Source organism: Castor canadensis, chromosome 5 (assembly GCF_047511655.1).
Source record: "Castor canadensis chromosome 5, mCasCan1.hap1v2, whole genome shotgun sequence".
In the NCBI taxonomy this organism is placed as follows: domain Eukaryota; kingdom Metazoa; phylum Chordata; class Mammalia; order Rodentia; family Castoridae; genus Castor; species Castor canadensis.
Window position 1 is genome coordinate 149,182,358 of NC_133390.1, and position 7,867 is coordinate 149,190,224.

Below are 7,867 nucleotides of genomic sequence, written 5' to 3' on the forward strand. Positions count from 1 at the left end.
TGGAAGAACCTATTCTGCCCTCCTGTTCTCTGATTTTGTTGAAGAGAAACATGACACAATAAGAAAAACATAGCAGTTTTGCAAGTTTAAGATTAAAATAGCTATATAGAGAGATTCCTAGCATTGCTTCCATGTACATGTGTATTACAACCCACATTGGTTCATCTCTGCCAGACCTCTTCACTGCTTCCTGGTCCCCTTACCACCGAGGCCGCTGCCATTTTAAGATTACTATATTCTTTCCTATACAGTGAGCACATCAACCACATTCAAGTTTTAGGTTTCCTTTCTTGCCCCTATTCCTTCATTCCATGTTCTCCCCTTAATGTGTGACCCATGTCCAATAATATTACTGCATTTGTTTCAGGTCTACAATCCTCATGTGAAGGAGAACATGCAATTTTTGGCCTTCTGAGCCTGACTAACTTTGGTTAAGATAATGTTGTCCAGTTCCATCTATTTATTTGCAATTGACAAAATTTCATTCTTTGTGGCTGAATAAAATTCTATTCTGTATAAATATCATATTTTCTTAATCCCTTTGTCAGTAGTTGGGCATCTTAGCTGTTTCCATAGCTTGGCTATTGTTACTAGTGCTACAATAAACATGGGTGTGCAAGTGCCTCTGGAGTAACCTGTGTTGCATTCCTTTGGGTATATCGCCAGGAATGGTATTGCTGTGTCATATGACAGATCTATGTTTAGCTTTTTAAGAAGCCTCCATATTGTTTTCCAAAGTGGTTGCACTAGCTTACATTCCTATCAGCAGTGTATGAGGGTTTCTTTTTTGCCACATCCTCACCAACATTTGTTGTTGGTGGTGGTCTTGAAGTGTGTGAGGTGATAGTTTTGATTTGCATGTCCTTTATGGCCAGGGATGTTGAACATTTTTTCATGTGTTTTTTGACTATTTGGACTTCTTCCTTCAAAAAAGTTCTGTTTAGTTCAGTTGCCCATTTCTTTATTGGTTCATTAATTTTGTTTTTTGAGCTTCCTGTATATTCAGGTTATAAGTCCCTTGTCTGATGTATAGCTAGAAAAGATTTTCTCCCAATCTGTGGGTGGCCTCTTCGATTTAGAGACCATTTCTTGTGTTGTGTAGAAGCTTTTTAATTTCATGTGGTCCCATTTGTCCATCCTTTCTCTTAGTTGGTGGGCTGCTGGAGTTCTACTGAAGAAGTATTTGCCTATACCTATTGCTTCCAGAGTATTCCTTGCTCTTTCCTTTACTAACTTCAGTTTCAGGTCTTATAGTAAGGTCCTTAATCCACTTTGAGTTGACACTAGTACAGGGTAATAGGCATGGATCTAGTTTCAGTTTTCTGCAGGTGGATAACCACTTTTCCCAGCAACATTTGTTGAAAAGGCTGTCTTTTCTCCATCATATGTTTTTGGGGCCTCTGTCAAAAATAAGGTGGGTGTAATTGCATAGATTCATATCTAGGTCCTCTATTTTGTTCCACTGTGTTTCATATCTGTGTTTGTGTCAGTACCATGACTTTGTAGTATAGGTTGAAGTCAGGTATTGTAATACCTCCAGCATTGCTCTTTTTGCTCAATATTGCCTTGGCTATTTGTGGTCTTTTGTGTTTCCAAATGGACTTTAGGGTAGATTTTTCAGTCTCTATGATGAATGTCATTAGAATTTTGATGGGAATTGTGTTAAACGTGTAGATTGCTTTTGGTAATATAGCCATTTTTACTATGTTGATTCTGCCAATTCATGAGCATAAGAGATCTTTCCACCTTCTGTAGTCTTCTTTGATCATTTTCTTCAGTGGTTTATAGTTCTCCTTGCAGAGGTCATTTATATCCTTTGTTAAGTTTATTCCTAGGTAGTTGATTTTTTTGAGGCTATTGTAAATGGAATCATTTTCCTGTATTCTTTCTCAATTTGTTCATTGTTGGTGTATAGAAAGGCTACTGATTTTTGTAAGTTGATTTTGTATCCTGCAACATTTCTGAAGCTATTTATGGAATCTAGGAGTTTTTTGGGTCTTTAAGGTATAGGATCATGTAGTCTGCAAATAAGGATAGTTTGACTATTCCTTTATCCATTTGTATTCGTTTTATTTCTTCTTCTTGCCTTATTGCTCTGGCTAGGAATTCCAAGACTATGTTGAATAGGAGTGGGGAGAGTGGGCAACCTTGTCTCATTCCTGACTTTAGGGGAAATAGTTTCAGTTTTTCCCCATTAAGTATGGTGGTGGCTATAGGTTTGCTTCTATTAATATGCTCTATCACATTTATTGATTTGTATATGTTGAACCATCCCTGTATCCCTTGGATGAAGCCAACTTGGTCATGCTGAATGACCTTTCTGATATGTTGTTAGATTTGGTTTGCCATTATTTTATTGAGGATTTTTGCATCAATGTTCGTTAAGGAGATTGACCTGTATTTCTTCTTTTTGGATATATCCTTGTCTGGTTTGGGATGAGTGTAATACTGGCTTTATAGAATGAGTTAGGCAGTTTAAAGAGTGTTGGTATTAGTTCTTTCAAGGTCTGGTAGAAGTCAACAGAGAATCCTTCAAGTCCTGGACTTTTCTTTTTTTGGGAGAGTCTTTATTGGTGCTTCAATTTCATTACATTTTATAGATCAGTATAAGTGGTTAATATCCTCTTGGTTCAGTTTTGGATGGTCATAAGGATCTAGTAATTTGTCCATTTCTTCAAAATTTTCCAATTTATTGGAATATAGGTTTTCAAAGCAGTCTCTGATGATTCACTGTATTTCCATGGTGTTTGTTGTTATCTTCCCTTTTTTGTTTCTGATTTTACTAATTTGAGTCTTTTCCATCCTCATTTCAGTCAGATTTGCTAGAGGCTTGTCAATTTTGTTTATTTTTTCAAAGAACCAGCTCTTTGTTTTGTTGATTCTTTGTGCTTTTTTTAAAATCTCTATTTCATTAATTTCAGCCCTTATTTTTATTATTTCTCTCCTTCTGCTTGTTTTCGGTTTTGCCTGTCCTTGTTTTTCTAGGAGTTTGACCAATGTATGTTTGAGGTCTACTTTGTCTGATATAAATATGCTACTCCTGGCTGTTTTCTGGGGCCATTAGCTTGGTAAATCTTCTTTCAGCCTTTCACCCTAAGCCAGTGTTTATTTCTCTCAATTAGATGGGTCTCTTGTAAACAACAGATTGTCAGATATTCTTTTTTTTTAATTTTATTATTCATATGTGCATAAAAGGCTTGGGTCATTTCTCCCCCCTGCCCCCACCCCCTCCCTTACCACTCACTCTACCCCCTCCCTCTCCCCCACCCCCTCAATACCCAGCAGAAACTATTTTGCCCTTATTTCTAATTTTGTTATAGAGAGAGTATAAGCAATAATAGGAAGAAACAAGGGGTTTTGCTGGTTGAGATAAGGATAGCTATACAGGAAGTTGACTCACATTAATTTCTTGTGCGTGTGTGTTACCTTCTAGGTTAATTCTTTTTGATCTAACCTTTTCTCTAGTTCCTGGTCCCCTTTTCCTATTGGCCTCAGTTGCTTTAAGGTATCTGCTTTAGTTTCTCTGTGTTAAGGGCAACAAACGCTAGCTAATTTTTTAGGTGTCTTACCTATCCTCACCCCTCCCTTGTGTGCTCTTGCTTTTATCATGTGCTCAAAGTCCAATCCCATTGCTGTGTTTGCCCTTGATCTAATGTCCACATATGAAGGAGAACATACAATTTTTGGTCTTTTGGGCCAGGGTAATCTCACTCAGAATGATGTTCTCCAATTCCATCCATTTACCAGCAAATGATAACATTTCGTTCATCTTCATGGCTGCATAAAATTCCATTGTGTATAGATACCACATTTTCTTAATCCATTCGTCAGTGGTGGGGCATCTTGGCTGTTTCCATAACTTGGCTATTGTGAATAGTGCCGCAATAAACATGGGTGTGCAGGTGCCTCTGGAGTAACCTGTGTCACAGTCTTTTGGGTTCAGATATTCATTTTTAATCCACTTCGTCAAATGGTGTCTTTTGATGGGGAATTTGAGTCCATTGACATTCAGTGTTAATATTGATAGGGGTGTGGTGATTCCTGACATTTAATTGTTTTTGCTTTTCAAGGATTTGATTGTGTGCATCCAAATCACTGCTACTCTCTGATTACTTGTCTTTTTTTCTTCTGCGGTTTAATACTTCCTGTCCTCTCATGGTTTTGTTTGATTTCACCTTCTGTGTATAAAATTCCTTGCAGAATCTTCTGTAGTGGTGGTGGCTTCATGGTCATATATTGTTTTAGTTTCTGTTCATTGTGGAAGATTTTTATGGATTTGTCAATTTTGAATGAGAGCTTTTCTGGGTAGAGAAACTTAGGGCTGAAATTATTTTCATTTAGTGCCCGAAATACCTCACTCCACGCTTTTTTTGATTTTAAGGTTTCTGTTGAGAAATCTGCTGTTATTTTGATGGGTTTACCTCTATACATTATTTCTTTATTCTCTCTTACAGTCTTTAATATTCTTTCTCTGTTTTCTGTGCTTGTTTTTTTTTTTAATGATAATATGCTGTGGAGAGGTTCTATTTAGTCAAGTCTGTTTGGTGTCCTGGAGGCTTCTTGTACCTGAATGTGCAAAACTTTCTCGAGGTTTGGGAAAGTTTCTTTATTATTTTATTGAATGTATTCTGTATCCCTTTGTCTTGCACCTTTTCTCCTTCTTCAATACCCAGGATTCTCGGGTTTGGTCTTTTGATGAAGTTGCTGAGTTCTTACACATTCCTTCCACAGCTCTTGAATTCTTTGACTAAGATTTCTTCCGTTTTTTTGTTTGTTTAATTTCTGTTTTATTTTAAGCTCTGAGATTCTGTCTTCCACTTATTATAGTCTGCTGGAGTGGCCTTCCACTGTGTTTTTTGTTTGACTAAAGGGACTTTTTATTTCCAGGATTTCTGTTTGATTCTTTTTTCTGAGGTTTTCCATATCTTTGTTCAACTTTTCTTTTATATTTTGTGTTGTCTTCTCTAATTCATATATCTCTTTGTTCTTTGTTTCATTTTGGTGTTTGTTGAAGTCCCCTTCATTTGTTTCTGTGTCTTCTCATGCTCATTACTTTTGGTGACTTGAAATTTTTTGAGTACATCTTGTACATTCTGGTTAACCATGTCTAGTATCTTTTCCATGAGTTTTTCTGTGATTTCTTCCAAGATTTCTTCTTTGGGGGATTTTTTTGTAGGTGTCACTGGGCTCCTTAGTGACATTAATCATTGTTTTTTGGGGTCAGAAACTGGATATCCATTTTCTTCATTTCCCACTGATTTGCTATTGAATACTTTTTTTCAGGAGTGTGGTTTCCATCCCTTCTTCTTCTTCCCATTGCTTCTCTTAATGCTGTGCAACTCTGTTCTTGATAGGCTAGTTGATGGTTTTAATTGTCTGTTTTCTTTCCCTTGATTTAATTCTTGTGTTGTGACTGACTTTGGTTGTTAGCTAGGTTGATGTGGTTTTTCTGTTCCTGGCCTGGAGTTGTAATTTAGCAATAACAAATTCACAAGTTCAGTGCCAGACTAGTTGTTTGCATATTATATACAAATCCCCTTGGTGATAATATCTATAATAGTGGGAGCTGGGGAGGGATAATGGTTATTAGGCTACATATAGAAACTTGGGTGATTGGTAAAGATGGCACTTAAAGGGGGGGCAGAAAAGAGCGGGTGAGTGGGGGAAGAGTTTGGGAGCTGCTGGGTTTTGTGACCCTTGTGTGTGTTTGGGTGTATTTCTGTTGTTGTGGATGGTGCTTGTGTCAGGAATTTCAGGGCACTGGGGGTGTGTATAGTTGGTACAGTAGGCTAGTCAGCAGGTGGTAAGTGTGTAGAAGGGAGGCGGAGTGTGGTGACAGATTGGAAAAGGATAGGAAAGGGAGGTGAAGAAGGGGGAGAGTGGATAAGGGGGCAGAAAGAGTAGTTGAGAGGGAGAACAATGGATTGTAGCACAGGAAAAGTAGGGAAAGTGAAGGGAGTAAGAATAGGAATAATAAAATAGTGATGGTAAAGTTAATAACACAGAAAAAAAAAGCACCAGGTAACAACAACTAAAAGGTCAGTCTGTTTGGTAAACATTCTGGAGTTATTCCTTTGGTATCTAATCCTGGTGGTTGGCATACAAGGAGGAGCTCTGATGTGGTCTCACCAGATGACTGGCTTGCAAGTTGTATTTGGTTCCTTCTGTCTGCAGGGAAATTTGCAACTGGGAGCTGAGGTAACTAACTACCAGTCCATGCAGGGTGGTCAGAGCTGTTGTTTTCATCAGGCAGCAGCTGCACTGCCCTACAGTTGCAACTGTTTGATCATGTCCTCCCCCAGCAAGGTGGAGCAATTCAGTTTTGAGCAGTTTGTCCCATGAGACCTGCTCTAGAATCCACCACTTTGGGAGATTGATTTGTCACCCCATCCACACTCTCAGCCTTTGTGCCCCACCTGACCTATGCTCAGTGCTAGTTTGGCTCCTCTGGGAGGTTGTATTGTTGCCCCACCATGATCTCAGCCTTTGTTTCTTTCCTCGTGTTCATTCACTGAGAGTTCTCTGGAGCAGGTTCAGTGTTCTATCCCACACCATATTGTCAGTGTGAGATTACAATTTGCTGTTTATGCTGCTCAGTTTTGTTGGGGAAGGGATTCAATCTGCCCAGAGAGTGTTCTGGATTATGTTCCCAGAGGGTGGGTAGGGGAGTTGGGTGTGGTGCATGTGGTGTGTGATGCTCACCTGTTCATTCTGCAGATTCTTGCAAGCAGCTTTGGCATCTGCTGGTGGGGAGAAATGGTATACTGCTTCTCTCAGTGCAGCACAGCATCAGGAGACTTTTCACAGGTTAAGGGTCCAGGATGTCACAGAGTTCAATTCTGATTGATGCTCTATCTTCTGCTTGTTGAGAGAATTTTGTGTTCACCTAATGTGTTGGTGGGTTATTATTTTGGCTGGAAGCAATCAGAGTTACCCAAGTGTAGCTCTTATGTCTCAAGGTGCTTTCTGGAGTCACAGAGCTTAGGATTTCTGATTCCTTACACTAACTTCCATCTTGGATTTCCGAAAATACAAAATTCTAAATTTGAATGGTCCTTAGGGCATAAGGTCTAGTTTGATAACTTGTTCAGGGAAACCACTTAGTAAGTGGTTGCCGCTCAACCACTTTTTCAACTCTTTCTAACACCAGTGTAGAACTTTTACTTTTTTTTTTTTACTGTACCATATTGGTAGCCTCTGATGTTGGATTCAAAGTTTTAAAATAATGTAATAGCAATTGGGGATTAGTTGCATGTTTCTGGTAATATGCACTTAAGGAAAATAATTGGAATTAAAGAGGATAAACCCAATGGCAAAGAATAGAATAGACTGAAAGAGAAAGAACCTGGGCTAAAGTAGATATTTAAATAGATCAAAAGAGGACTGAGAATAAGAGAAATGAGAAATATATGAAAGGCGACATTCTTCAATTACTTCTTTTGTGTTAAGGCTTGGGGCTATATTTGAATCTTTTTCCTTGTCTCTCTCTTTTCTCCAATTTATTACATAAAATTGACCTTGATATATCTCAAGTAATAGTTCTGTCAAGTTTCTCCCCCCACCTGACTATTTAATGTCATTCTATGACCTCTGCCTGTCAATATACCTACAATACATTAATTTCAACCCACTGACAGCTAACTCTATAACATTATCTCCCTATGGGATATCTTTGCTTTTGTCAACTAATTAATTCAAACCATTGGCTCATTCACTCAACCAATAATCCATTTATATCACATATCTTTAAGAAATATGATTGTCTGCTTGGTCCACTGCTCTTTCAGGCAGTATCATAGATGGACTTACCGCCATAGAATGTGCAGTTTATCAGTTATTAATGCTCTGTTATGTGTTGGATATATTG